General features: G+C 46.8%; 1 protein-coding gene across 4 annotated transcripts in view; it reads right to left on the bottom strand.

Moving 5' to 3' along the window:
• LOC147434619 (pentatricopeptide repeat-containing protein At3g03580-like) overlaps positions 1 to 15,637 on the bottom strand; it is a 78,952-nt gene that overhangs the window by 20,926 nt on the left and 42,389 nt on the right. The window lies entirely within an intron of this gene.

Here is a 15,637-nt window from a genome sequence, read left to right as displayed (position 1 = left end):
CAATTCAGAAAGCACAAAAAGTGCTAGAGGAGCTTTTTATCCAGAATGTTTTCTCTTGGAGAGCATTGATTGCAGGATGCGTGTAACAGGAGTAGGCCAAAAAGCTCAAGGCTATTTTCAGTGATGTAAAGCAAAGGGCCTCTTTCTAGATGCAATCACATACGCATGCATCTTGACCTTCTGTACCAAGGCACTAGGATTCACGTTGATATTCGCGATAGTGGGTAACTTGAAACGAATGCATACTTGGAAAAATGGTTGTCAGTGTGTATGTCAAGTGTTGTCAGTGCACAACAAGTCTTTGACGAGCTTACTGTATGGGACATCCTCTTGTGGAACACATTGACTGCAGGATATGCTCAACAGAGATGCAATCACCTATGCATGCATCTTGAAGGCATGTGGCTCTACCCAAGATGTTGACATGGGCTTAAATATTTGCTATGATATTGTTAGCCAAGGGCTACTGCAGAAGTTATGTACCAAGGCAGTAGCATTCCTGCTGATATTTGCGATAGTGGGTTACTTGAAAAGAATGCATACTTGGGGAAAATGTTGGTCAGTATGTATGTCAAGTGCGGTGCACCTATCAAGTCTTTGACAAGGTTAGTGTGTGGGATGTCATCTTGTGGAACGCACTGATCTCAGGATATGCCCAGACAAGGCTAGGAAGCTGTGGGCTGTTTTCAGCTGGTGCGTAGCAAGGGCCTATCTCCAGACGCAATCACCTACGCGTGCATCTTAAAGGCATGCACATTGTGGCTCGCAAGATGCTGATATAGACACAAAAATCCGCGATGATATTGTTAGTCTAAGGCTGCTGAAAAGGGATGTTGTGCCAATCTATTTTCAGCAGAAGGCCTCTCTCCAGATGCAATCACCTATGTATGAATTCATGTGGCTCTACGCAAGATGCTGATGCGAAGCGAGGGCCTCTGTCCATATGCAATCACCTACGCATGCATCTTGAACGAATGTGACTCTACGCAAGATGTTGATATGGGCTTAAAAATTTACTCTCATATTATTAGTGAGGGGCTGTTGCAAAAGATCGTTGTGCTTCGCAATGCCTTGGTCGATATGTATGCCAAATGTGGTGCGCTTTGTAAAGCACAAAGAGTTCTTGAGGACCTTCTATCCACAATGTCGTCTCTTGGAGTGCATTGATTGCAGGATATGCACAACAAACGTAGGGCCAGAGAGCTCCAGGCTGATTTCAGCGGCGGATGCAAAGCGAATACTTCTCTCCAGGTGCATTCATATACGCGTGCATCTCGAAGGCATGTGGCTCTATGCAAGATACTGTTACGGGCATAACAATTATTGCTGATATTGTTACTCAGGGGCTGTTGGGTATCGTGCTTGACAATGCCTTGGTTGACATGTTTGCTAAATGTGGTACCCTTAAGAGAGCACAAAAAGTGCTTGAGGAGCTTTCTGTTTGGAGTGTGGACTCTTCGAATGCCTCTCTCCAAATTCAATCACTTACATATGCATCTTGAAAGCATGTGGCTCTACGCAAGATGCTGATGTGGGCACAAAAATTCACAATTGTATTGTTAGTTAGAGGCTAGTGAAAAAAGATGTCGTACTTCGCATTGCCTTGGTCGATATGTATGCCAAGCATTGATTGTGGGATATGCACAACAAGAGCAGGGCTAGAAATCTCTAGGCTGTTTTCAGCAGATGCAAAGTGAGGGCCTTAGTCCATATGAAATCACCTATGCGTGCATCTTGAAGGCATGTGGCTCTATGCAGGATGCCGATATGGGCTTCAAAATTCACTCTATATCATTAGTCTCGGGTTGTTGCAAAAAAATGTCATGCTTCACAATGCCTTGGTCGATATGTACGCCAAATCTGGTGTACTTTAGGGAGCACACAAAGTGCTCGAGGACATTCCTGTCTGGAATGTCGTCTCATGGAGTGCAATGATTACGGGATATGTGCAATGAAAGCATGTTGAAGGCATGTGGCTCTACGCAAGATGCTGATATGTGCATAAAAATTCACATTGATATTGTTAGTTAGGGAATGTTGAAAAAGATGTCGTGCTTGGGAATGCCTTGGTTGGCATGTTTGCTAAATGTGGTGCACTTTAAAAATTCATTCTGATATTGTTAGGCCGAGGGTTGTTGGAAAAAATGTCGTGCTTGGCATTGCCTTGGTTGATATGTATGCCAAATGTGGTGCACTTCAGAAAGCACAGAAAGTGCTTGAGGAGCTTTTTGTTTGGAGCATCCTCTCTTGGACTGTATGGATTGCGGGATATGCACAACAAGACCAGGTCAAAAATCTTTACGCTGTTTTCAGCCGATGCAAATCGAGGGCCTCCCTCCTGATGCAATCACGCACTTGTGCATCTTGAAAGCATGTGGCTCTATGCAATGTTGGTATGGGCATAAAAATTCACGCTGATATTGTTAGTCAAGAGTCGTTGAAAAAGATATCGTGCTTGGCAATGCCTTGATTGACATTTTTGCTAAATGTGATGCAATTTAGAGAGCACTTGAACTTCTTCCCATCCAGAGCTAGAATGCACGAATTGCAAGATTTGCCCCACAGGGACAGTTTTTGGCTGATGCGAAACGATGGCCTCTCTCCTGATTGCAGGATTTGTTCCACAAGGATGACGCCATAAACCTCTAGGCTGTTTTCAGCAGATGTGAATTGAGGGCCTTGGAGAAAGATGTCGTCTTGGCCGTGTTTTGATCGATATGTATGCCAGATGGGCTGCCCCCAAGACTGCGAGTTTGTGTATGTGTATGTGTGTGAGCTTATGGACGGACAATCCAGCAGATTCAACCTACCCTAAGACCACGGACATGAAAAGTAATGCAGGTAATGGTAGGCATGATAGAAAAAGTGAATGTGACAGTCGACATGTTGGCAGAAGTTGCGGAAGGAATGACGATGACACTACATATTGGTGGGAAGGTGATGCAACAATGCAAGGGAGGTCTAGCAACCGATCCATTCAACATTGTGCTTCAATGCAAACGACCAATAGCAAAGGTACACTTATATTTCGTGTTTTGATTTCCTCTATGTGATCTCAAAAGTTCTTAGATTACATCGTATGTACAATAAAGCAATGAATTTATATCATTTTTATTGAAAAGATTTCAGATGAAGGTGGCAAAGACTTGTTATGCCCAACAAAGGGACACACGGACAGTACACCAACACATGGCAACGTGGAATGATACATGTCTTTATAAAACATAGGTAATGAGTCCTTCCTTGTATAATTATAATATTTTTACAATAAAAAGTCACTCCGACACAGGAGGAGAAACATAAGTCCCCCTTCAACATTGGAGGGATAAAAGTGGCGGGAGAAGGGCACGTTCCCTACGGTATCTTTATAAATGTGGAGAACGGTGCCAACTCCACACCATACATACGTATGGGTTTTTTTTTCTTTTTACGCGCACAAACATCGCAAATGCACGAAATGCATCTCGTTTCGTTTTTATTATAGTATGGAAATGTTTACATCCATAATCTTTTCATGCAAAATCTCATTTGTGATGCGAGGTCATAGAGTTTTTGCCGAAAGCTTCGAGGAGAGATGCTATGGAGCCATCATCAATGCGGTAAAATCCACACCACTATCACTTTTTTACTTCTTATCATTTATCATATACATAGTGAAGCAATCAAGGCAAACTAGTTGAAACTAGTATTGAAACCAGAGTGTTTCACATCGGTACCAAGACAGGTTTAGAACAGCTACCATTCATTTCAAACAAAATCAAACAAGATTCCCAACCAAGTTCTCAAACAAAATTCAAGAACCTGCTAAATCAAAAGCATTCTCACCGCTAGTCGAGCTCGAAAGTCAAAAGGCCTTCCGTTCTGAACCTTGCACTAAAAATTAGGGTTAGATTCCATCCATAAGGTTGTAGCCGATTGCAACATGGTCCATAAGCTCTTGAATAGTCGAAACACGCCTCCACAGACAGTGTTGTGATGGTAGCCCCAAGATATAGCAATCACATTGGGTCTCAATGGTTATAAGTTCGAGAAGAGATAGCTTCTAAGAGATTTCACCTTGTAATCTACTAGGGTGTTAGGTGCATCGGAATTGAAATGGTGAAGATCTTGTTTTACAGTTCCACACATCCTTTCCTTTCTTTCCTTGCGTTAGTGATTCCTTATAGCTTGAATGACGGTTCCTTTTACCTTTCCCTGGAGAGAGGGAATGAGAGAATGCGATAGAGATGTGTAGAGGGAGAGAGAAAGAGAGAGAAGAGGAGAGTGACACCCGAGGGAGTTCCAACCAACCCTCTCAAGGGCCCCCCACACCGTTGCCAATGTGGTATTTGCTTTAGATTGCGTAAATGGAATGTACAGACAATGCAATACCTCAACTGCAGACTCTACTGACTTGAATGATGACTTTTGCCGCGGTAACTCCTCAAGAAGAGGCACCTCCGAGGCTAATTTGATGCACCTTTGGATCCTTCTCGATGTGGGATTGCGAATGGCCACCAACTGAATTGCGCTCTCGGAGTGAGAGGAACGAAGGGTTGCACGCTGGCTGCAAAAACGCAGATCTGGCACGCAAAACGCAATAGATCTCTCGCATAAAGCAGGGCTGAAAACATAGATCTCGATGATGGCAATGCTAGACAGCAATAGAGCACTCGATGCCGGTGAGAGAATGGCGGAGCTTCGATTGGCTGCCGAAATACCAGACCGCAACAGGAAGGGCTAGTGTTAGCAGATCTAGGCCGACCCGGCGAGGAAAGGGCTGAAAACTGAAAACCCTAGGGCTGATCTGCTGGGGAAGGAGGCGCTAGGCTGAAAACTGCATAAGACGCTGAGGTTGCTTTGCTCCTTGCTAGCACTGGCTCTGAGAGAAAACGTTGGACTCTTGCTCCCTTTATAGGTGAAAAATAGGCCTTAAGAATTTATTAAGGCCTGGGTAGGGCAAACTGTCCACCAGACCCAACAAATAAATGATTTATTAATAAATTAGGTACGGGTGTTCCAGTTTGGGTGAAATTGTCGCACATCCGCCCACCCGGGAATCCGATTGACGAGGGGAATGGCTTGTTGGATTCCTCTAATTTAGAACTACATGCTCGTCATATTGTATGCCCAATGTAATGTAATATCTGTCAAAACGCGTATACAAACCATTTATGCAAGAGGATCCAAAACTTGGAAACCTAATCTAATAAACTTGTCCGAACATGCAGGTCTTGCGAACCGGCTCACAAAATTGCAAGTACTAATCCCCCTAGGAATCTAGACACTCCTCTCTAGGAAGAAGAGGAAACTGGCTTTGGAAGACGATGAAGCATGTCCATGTGGCACACAGAGCCAGGTGCACGTAACATAGGGTTTTTACGGCAAGCATTTCAGGATACCCCACTCTGCCAGAAGCTGCACTCCATAGGAAGATGCCAGAAGGCATGTAACTTCGAGCAAACATTCTCTTGCAAGCTTGCCAAGTCCTTGGGAGTGCGCAGCTTGGTATCTATAGACATCCACCACTTCACGGCACTGCCTCTGAAAAAAAGAATGGCTTATGCCCCGTAAGAAAGCAATGAAGACGGGAGCGTGCCCGATATGCGATACACTAAGGGTGGAAGTGGTTAATACGTCCAGGGTCAGGGCTCGAAGATTCTTTAATAAAATATCCTGTAAAACTTGGAAGTGCCATCTTGCTCTGTCTACTCTTTGGTACGCGATGGGCACCACATGCCGACGGAAAAGAACAGACTGAACAATCTTAAGCACTTCAAATAACAAGTGAACAGAAAGAGATGCACGACACATGAGACCGGGGGTGGCGGAGTTCCACCCCAAGAGAGCATTGGCCCCAAACCTTGGCGCCCCTTTCGGTATTTCTCTATATTGCTTCAACATGGTACAACTCCCATGGCTCTGCTCTGCATCTCCCGCGGGTAGATTGCCAGAGTGAGTCGATGGGTCTTATTTAAAGGCCCTTGGCCTCTAAAAGCAGTTTACATGAAAAGCTTCAAGTTCTAAAAGCATCTGGTCCCAAAAGTTGAAGCCAAAAGCTGCCAGCACATTTCACGGAAATCCGTACAACTGCCACGTCATCAGCATCAAATGCGGGCATCCGTACAAGTGCTACGTCAGCGAATCTTTATGTAAAATACTATGTGTGTATGTGTGTGTCTTTGCTTTGATTTCGGTACTTGGGCCCCATCAGGCGGGGTCCCATAAGTTGGTGGGAACTTCTTCTTCTTCTACTATTTCTTCTTAGGGTTTAGTCCCCTCGACAGAGATCTGCAAGTCGGCTGAGGTCTTCAGTGGATTGACATGTGAGCACTTTGTGACATCGGGTGTTCTCCCTTCAAAGGGGCATGTGGAGCCAGCTTGGGAGTCAGTTTCCGGAACTAATTCCTCACAGTCTTAGTGGTTCCATGTGCAACGAACAGGATTAACAGTCTATTTGGTGGCTTTCTATAGCACCTTGTTCTTCTCTTGTGGAGCTTGGGTGCATGGTCTCTTCATCTTACTGTATTAGTTGCAGTCTTAGGATTGATGTGTGTCCCTTTCTGTTGGGGATATGTTCTCAATTCACTTTGAGACGGGTGATATTCTCTCAGGGGGTGTTCCATGCAAATGAAGATCGATAGCACTTTTCACCCCTCAGTTCCAATAAAGTTCCTTCAGACATAGTTTGCAATTCATCATTCTATATGGTGGTTGGTGCACTTCTTTGATTCTTCGCCACCAATCAACTGATTTCTCAATAGCTTTGGTTGTCCCATTCTTTGGACTTTCCGTAGCAGCTTGGAGGTTCTGGCATGTGGTATATGACTAGAGGTGCATGTTTTCAACTCTTTCCTTGAGGATGGAGCACTTGAGAGTTGGAAAATGATTCGGATACCAATAGGTTATGCCTTTATCCTCAGTTTTGATGCATTCTCTTGGTCAGCAACAGTACCTTTCGCAGATGTTGGTTGTGCGACTTGTGAGTCGGTTGAGTTGAGGAGATTCTCTTAGAGCTCGATTTACTTTCATGTGACAACATTTTACTTCACGGACGTTTTCGAGGATACTAGTTAAATGATACTATGGCAATTTGTATTGTTCGACCTCGGAGTTTTGTAGCAAATATCCTCATCCACAAAATCCTCTCTTTACAGATGCAAATTGCTCACCCCGAGTTCATGATCCATCTTCCTTTTCAGGAGCTGGGAGGGGGTGTTAAGAGTTCAGGCATCACTCTGGATTCGTAGTCGGTCTAGTTTCTCCCAGGGACAAGTGTTAGAGAGTGAGGGCTATTTTGTGGTTGTGTCAGGCCAGTGTGAGGTTGTTTTCTCATGTCGAGTTGTTCTTAGATGCAGTGCTTGGAGATCATCTCTAAAGAGCAGCAGCGGCAAAGTTTCTCATCCAAGATCCAGATCTAGATCTAGACCTGTCAGGATGCACCAAATCTATGCTCCTAGAGCATGTTGGAGGTGATACCCGTGTGGAGACCGTGTCAGTGGTCTCGTGTGCAGGAGCAATTGGCAGTGTCAATAGCAGTCGCAATTGTGTGTACCTCAAGGTCTATCCATTGGGCATGTGAATCCTGCCCGCAAAGTGGTAGACTTTGGCTTTCACCCGAAACTTTACTTTAGGCTTTAGGACACAAAGAAACTTTGCAAATAAAAACCTATAACGGGAATCGACACTTCAAACACACACGGCTTGGAAGCTAGAGCGCTACCAAGCAGACGCCGACACCTGTTGGCCCCAAAGACCGGCGCCCCTTTCAGTATTTCTTTATTCTTAATGCAAAGAAACGGTCCGATCACTTTCACCTAACTCCCACCTGTAATCGCAGGCTCTTGACCCGATTTCGCCAACGTAACGACGTAGAATCCCTGTAGGTCAAAAGTACATGCCTAGGACGCTTTTCCCCACATTCTGGAAGCTTTCCGGTGAGCTGCAGGTCAATTTCAGCGTGCTGTAATTTTCTGTTTTGCCACTATTAGGTGGCTACAGCCGTGTACACGCATCCCAAGACCTTTCCGAGGCCCCCCTGGCGATTCCCTGCAATTTAGGTGCGAAACCCTAAACCTGCAAAAAAACACAGCAGGCTGCAATTCTCTGTTTCGGACCGTTTCGAGCAGAGCGAGCACGCCTACGCGTGTCTCGGGTGCTCCCGCACGCAATGAGACAATTCCCCTTCAAATCAGACAAGTTTTCACACGAGAAAACTCTCCGATTTAGCAATCCTTCGCGATGGAACTGTGCATACCTGTGGGAGATTAGCAATTATCTAATCTGGTTCCTGTTCAGAAGGCTCTTGCCTTGGCAAGCACGCATAAAACCCCAGAATTGTACATGGTCATCTGAGAAACCCAACTGGTGGGCCATTACAATATGTGCAAAGGGGGGAGAGAGATGCACGAGAGCAAATCATCGCGCTACATAGAGCAACAAGATTTCCATTAGAGTTGTGATCACCTGCACCCACTACTCACACACACATTATAGCACTTAATGGGCAAAAATCAGCCCACTCTCTCAAAATGGGCGCCCCCTCTTGCTGATGCTTCTGGCAAATCGCTCTGGAGCCACCATGTGTCCAGTTTGCCTCTTTTGAGTTAATTCCTAGTACCCACCGACATAAGTGTAGCGAGGGGGCCTAAATCCCCTCTTGAAATCGCAAACGTCCTCGATTGCATGTCATGTATACATGCCATTGATGATCTTGTGTTGTTAGCACGCTTTTATCATCGCATATATCCGCAAGAAAGTCATAACACATAGACTTTGCATCCATAGGTGGATAGTTCTTGAACTTCACCGAATAGTGTCTTGCAACCTGTCCCTTAACTTTTCTTTCTTTATGCGCCAAAATCTGCTCCAGTACCAAGATCTCATCAAGTTCATCGACTTCTAGTTGATCCTCCTTTGGCATATCTTCGATTCTTCTGGCACATCACCCACAAAGGGTCTTAGAAGACTCATGTGAAACGCATTATGAATCTGCCAAGCGTCGGGCAATTTCAGCCTATAAGCAACATCGCCGATCTTATCAAGCACTTGAAAAGGCCCATAGTAACGCATGCTAAGCTTTGGAAACAACCTTTCCTTGCCCTTCATCTTCTTCAACCTTGCCTTTTCAAACCGTAAAAGTACCCAATCACCAAATGAAAACAGTAATTCACGACGATGACGATCAGCAACCTTTTCTGCTTTGCTCGAGTCTTCTCCAAGGCAACTTTGATTTTCTTATACATTTTATCCATGTTCTCAACATATCAATCTGCCTCAAAGATCTTGTCCTTTGTATGCAAAATGGGAGGAACCTTTTTGCCACCTTCAACAATCTCAAAAGGTGCCTTGCCTGTGGACGAATGCACCGTACTGTTGTACGCATACTCAAGCATAGGCAAATACTCTTCCCACTTGCCCTTATCATCTGACACATAACATTTCAGCAGATCCAAGACAGTAGAATTAGCCTCTTCTGATTGTCTATCAATTGTGGATGAAACGAAGACGAGAACTTGAGCGTAGTGCCCATGTTCTCAAACAATCCTCTCCAAAACAAACTTGTCATGCGAGGATCACGATCACTGACAATTGACTGTGGCATAACATTGTACATGAACAACCGTGCCATCTGGTCAAATTTTATCTTCTTCCTAACAGGAATAAAATGGGTATGCTTGCTGAACCTACAAATAAGGGTCCATATACCATCATTCCCTGTCGGTGTTCTTGGAAGATCAAAGATAAAATCGATAGCAATGCTTTCCCATGGCTTATTTGGAATAGGGAGTGGCAGTAATAACTTCGGTGCCTTTTGCCTGTCAAACTTGAACTTTTGACAAATCACGCTTACTCACACAAAGGCATCCACATCTCTCCTCAAAGTAGGCCAATAAAAAGAATGTCTCTACCGCTTTCACTGTCGCATCAATTCCACGATGCCCTGCATACGGTGGGACAAGACTTTATATCATGACCTTATGTCGCAATGGCCTAGTGACACATAGTCTGTCATTCATCATTATAAAACCGTCTCTAAGGAGGTAGTGCTCATGACGTAGCCCATCTTGCAACTGTTCAAAGATCCTTGCAAAGTCTTCATCAGTAGCATATTGGTCCTTCATGTCATCAAGCTCATGATGATAAGGAATTGACACAGCTGAAATTTGTGGCTTCCTTGATAACGCATCAGCCACAGCACTCTTCCTGCCTTCCACATGCACAATCTGGAAGTGGTACATAGAAAGAATGTTTGCCCATCGGATATGCTTTTCGGATACCTTTGACTGTGTCAAGAAGTATCGCAAGGTCTGATGATCTGTCTAGACAACGAAATCAGCACCTAACAGGTAGTGCTTCCAGCTAGAGAGCGCATGAATGACGGCAGTAGCTCTTTTTCATAAATTTGCATAGTCTTTTCTGGCCCTTACAAGATTCTGCTCTCGTAAGCTACTACCCGACCTTCTTGCATTAGCACTGCTCCAATGCTATTGCCACATGCGTCACAATGGACCACAAATGACTTCCTGAGATCTGGTAAAACAATCACGGGATCTGAAGTTAACTTTTCCTTTAAGAGATTGAAAGCTGAAATCTCTCTTTGGGTCCATACTCAAAGTGACCTCTTTCTTTTGCAAAGCGTGAAAAGGGGAAGCTATCTCTGCAAAATTCTTGCTAAACCTTCTATAGTATGAGCACAATCCCAAGAAGCTTCGGACATCATGCACAGTCTTCAAGTCTAGCCATGTCTTAATAGCTTCAACCTTTGCAGGATCCATTCGGACACCATCCTTTAACATTGTGGCCAAGAAAGTGGATCTCTTTCAAGAAGAATTCACTTTTCTTAGGATTGACAAGTAACTTGCGATTGCGAAAGGGCATTTTTGAGCCGACATTAAACAAGGAAGGCGCTCGATCGCGAACGCTCGCTACTGCTGTTCTCCCTCGCTGCGCCGCCCCCCCCCCCCCCAGCGCTGCCCGCTGCCGCCCCCCCCCCCCCCCCCCCCCCCCCCCCCCCCGCTGCCCTGCCTTCCCCGCTGCTTGCCTGCCTGCCCCGTGCTGCCTGCCCACCACTGCCGCCCCTGCCGCTACTGCCAACGCTCCCGCTTTAGCCGCCCCAGCCCGCTGCCCCCCGCCAGCCTGTGTTTTTTCTTCACCCCGGCAGCTCCCTGCAATTCGGCCCCTTCAACACGGAGTCAGTCCTTGGGGCAGTGCTCTGCGCGCCTAATTGCAGCGTCCTCCCGTCGCAACTCTTCTTACGCCACAGCAGTAGGCACAAATGGAGACTCCAGCTTCGCCATAGAGGGACTCGCCAGAAGCCCCCTCGCCCGACCCCACTGAGCCCACCATTCGACTTGCTCTCTCGCCGACAGAGCAAGCGAGCCTTGCCGCAGAGGTCGAGCGATTGCAGGCGACTTCGATCATCTCCAAGATTCTCGGCACCCGACCTAGCAGAGGAGAGCTGCGAGACCTTCTCCAAGCCCGCCTTCCCGCAGAGGTGGGCAAGATCTTGGATGTCCAGATTCTCGGACGGGGTTACTATCAGATCGAGTTTGAGACCTCCGAGATGGCGTCAAAGGTCATAGCTACGAGTCCAATGGCCATCCGAGCATCACGTGCCCACTTTCGAGAGTGGAGACATGGTTTTGACCCGGCTTCGGATGTTCTAGTAGAGGAGGCAGACATCCCCATCTCAGTCTGCTTTCCGGGTTTACGGAGGGAGTACTTACCACTGCTATCCAGGATCCGCTCCGCCATTGGGACTGTCTTGGAGACACCTCGTACGGCAGCATCAGTAGCTGCCAAGGCGGCTGGCATTCCCTCAGTTCGAGTTTTGGTCAGAGATACCCACACGCTCCCGAAGGTTATCCTTTTGCCTCGGGTGAGTGGGGGTTGGTTTAGACAGAGTGTGGGGTACTCGGGCCTCCCGAACCAGTGCTTCATTTGTCAACAAATGGGCCATCTAGCGAAGGCCTGTCCACGGAGGAGGCCGCGACCTGCACCACAGCCTCAACCCTAGCCTGCCAGGGCTGGCCCGTAGCCATAGTCAGCGGCACTGTGCACACATGCAGAGCCACCCTTCGAGCCTGGGGCTCCAGCGGAGGAGGGGTGGCAACAGACTCGTGGTGGACGACGACAAGGGCCACAGCGTCAACCAGGCACTCAGAGTGGCCCTCAGGCGCCTACTCAGCAGCAGTGGGTTCCCACGGGGAACCGCTTTGGTCCCCTTGAGCAAGAGGAGATCCCTACGCCTGCCCCCACCTCCGCTTCACCTCGACAACCTCTCCCCCCCCCCCAGAGTTCCCCCCCTCTTCCTCATCCTCCCCCTGCCTTTTGCTCCCGTCGCCTCTCCACCTCGCCCCTCTACCTCTGTTGCCCAATCCCGCCCCTCTTCTCCACCGCTCCTCCCAGCTCCTTCTCCCCTCCCTCCTACTCCAGTTCCACAGTCGACCAACGGGGCAGGGCCTTCTCCGACGGCTAGGAGATCTCTTGGCAGTGCCTTTGCCACGAGTCGCCTAGCGAGAAAGGGTCAGCCTTTGTTACAGCCCCCTCTGCAGATTCAGACATCTTCCCTTGCAACTATCCCTCGTGGTCTGACGAGCATTGACATCCAGCGCCGCTGGGACTTCTTCAACTACAGCTTCACTCGTTTTCTCGGCGATTCCGCAACAGACCATGAGGGAGACTACTTCAGGGTCCATGCTTTGTTCCTTGCCGCTGGGGAGACAGAGGCCTTGGACTCAGCAGTTGGTTTCTCCTTCCCCCTCTGTGGCAGGGCCGAGACAGAGTGGACCCTCGACTCAGTGTTGGGATGGTTGCATATACAGGTCCTAGATTTCTCTCATTTATTTCTTCTTGGTTGACTCGGGAGTACGAACGCGACATACGAACTGCTTGGAACCATCTCCGGATGACCAAGAAAGATACCTTGGACGCATATTGCGAGAGATTTTGGAGCTCTTTTCTACCCGCTTCTTCATTTAAGAAGATCTCGTTTAAAGAACAGATTGAGCAGTTTACCTTGGGACTTCCTACGGAGATCCGAGATCACTGCTTAGAGCAAAAGTCAGATTTTATTCAAGAACTTATCAGTCATGCAAAACGGGGCTTTGCCATACACTCAGGCAGTTTCACTTACCCCACATATGAGATCATGACCCAGAAAACAGAGCAGACTTCTAAAAATGAAAGTAGAAAGAAGAAGAGCCCCCAAGATCAGAAAGATAAGGATGCACGACCCCGGCTCACTCCTTGGGAGAGAACCAACTACATCTAAGAGGGGAAGTGTTTTGGATGCGGGGAACAAGGACACATCTCCGCGAAGTGCCCTAAAAAGGCACAGAAAGAACAAGATGAAGAAAGGCCAGAGAGTTCAAAAGCAGCTGAGGAACGTGGACGGAAAGGCAATATGAAAGCAGGACTAGTTCCAGATTGCATGGGTACCGACCCAAGCACGATTGATGAGACTACAAAACTTTGCCAAGCTTGGGGCAAAGTGAAACATCAAGAAGCCTTGATTTTCTTTGATGGAGGAGCCAAGGCCAACTTCATTTCATCCGAATTGGCGGCTCGGCTCCAGATTACACCCGATCGGATGGGACCACAAGCAGAGGCAGTTCTAGCGGCACCCGCCAGGGACGTAGCCATTACACCTGTCATCGGCAAACTTCGGTTTCATTGCCAAGGGTATTTGGGGCACGAGGACTTCTACATAATGCCCTTGGAAGGTTGTGATGTCCTCCTGGGAATTCCCTTGTACCATAAGAACAACGCCATAGTCGACTATCGGGCGAGAAAAGCGACTTTGACTACAGAAAAGGGCCGAACCATTGTACTTGATGTGAAACTTAAGGGCGAGTCTGTCCCTATTGCACGGCTTCGGCCGTCTCAAAATTAATGAAATCCAGGCTGTTGTCTCGATCTTTTTGAAAGAGTTGAATGATGATCATAGGACAAATATGTCTGATCTAGAAAAAGAACGTCAAGATTTTCTCCACACTTATGCCGATTGCTTTTCTGAGGGCTTGCCAGGCAAGTTGCCACCAACTCGTCCTGAGGGTCATACCATTGATCTGATACTTGGAAGCACACCACCAAACATACCATTGATCTGATACCTAGAAGCACACCACCAAACATACCATTGATCTGATACCTGGAAGCACACCACCAAACAGGCCACCTTACCGTGTGAGCCGGGCCCAGAATGAAGAGATTATGAACCAAGTGAAAGACATCTTGGAAAAGGGTCTTATCCAGCCGAGTACTTCTCCTTACTGCTCTCCGGTGTTGTTGATTTTGAAGAAAGACAGATCTTGGAGAATGTACATTGACTATAGAGCTCTCAACAAAATCACCATCAAGAACAGATTTCCGATTCCTAGGATCGATGATATTCTAGGCCGACTACAGGGATCCTCGTGTTTCAGCAAGATCAATTTGAAGAGAAGATATCATCAGATCCAAATCGCGTCGGGAGATGTCTACAAGACAGCTTTTCGGACGACCTTCGGTTTATTCGAGTTTTTGGTGATGCCTTTTGGGCTTACCAATGCTCCAGTGACCTTTAACCGAATGATGGACAGGATTTTCAGAGAATACAGATCTTTTGTGGGCACTTTCTTTGATGACATTATTGTCTTCTCCAAGGATGAGGCAGAACATCTGCTACAAGTCTTTCAAGCATTGCGGGATCACAAGTTAGTGATCAATGCAAAGAAGAGTGAATTTTTCCTACCACAGATACACTTTTTGGGACACATTGTTTCAGCAGCAAGAGTGCAGATGGACCCGGCCAAGATAGAGACTATCCGTGATTGGTCCGATTTGAAGAATGTCCATGAAGTTATAAGCTTCTTGGGCTTATGTTCGCACTACTGGCGGTTCATCAAAAAGTTTGCAGAGGTTGCTTCCCCTTTGAATATTTTGACACACAAAGGAGTCCCTTCCTCGTGGGGACCCACAGAGGTGACTGCCTTTCAAACGCTGAAAGAGAAATTGACTACAGGACCCGTTTTGACCTTGCCGGATTTGCAGAAGTCATTTGAAGTACATTGTGATGCTTGTGGTCGTAGTCTAGGTGCGGTCTTTGTCACCAGCGTGTGACTACTATCTATCCTTTTTGTTGATTTCTTTCTTATTATCTATTTACTTTCACTTTTTGGAAACACCCCTCGGGAAATCTAACTGCCCTGCATTGCATAGCTAGTGTGGAACTGTCCAGAGGGAGTCCAGGCCTGAGGGCAAGAGAGCACTAAGGTTGGACAAGGACTATGGTTAGCCAAGTGGGGTCATTGACTAGCCAAAGTGGAATCCTTTGCTACAGAGGCTACATTTCAGTTTTGGATGTGGCCGCAGTGTACAAAGAGGGTCGGATGACCTAGAAAGATACAATGGCAACATCTCCTAAAATTTAGGGAACTGCTATTTTGGGACCTGAAAATGTGTTGGCGTCATTACCTCCGGAATGACAAAGGGAACATTTTCTTACTCTGCCGTGAAGTCAACTGGGCAACCGGTTGGGATATTTTTAGGCGGCAACCCCGAAACGGGAAAATGCTTGTAAATGTGCCAAGTGGCACATTCTGGTGCACTTGCCTTATGCAACAAGAAGTGGCGCTGAATTTGAAGAGGGGAGAGCCTCATTTTCAGATTTTTG

The sequence above is a fragment of the Adiantum capillus-veneris genome, chromosome 19 (genome assembly GCF_014529385.1).
Source record: "Adiantum capillus-veneris isolate H3 chromosome 19, ASM1452938v2, whole genome shotgun sequence".
NCBI classification, from domain to species: domain Eukaryota; kingdom Viridiplantae; phylum Streptophyta; class Polypodiopsida; order Polypodiales; family Pteridaceae; genus Adiantum; species Adiantum capillus-veneris.
Note: the sequence above shows the minus strand (reverse complement) of the source record. Positions and strands in the feature narration are given on the sequence as shown.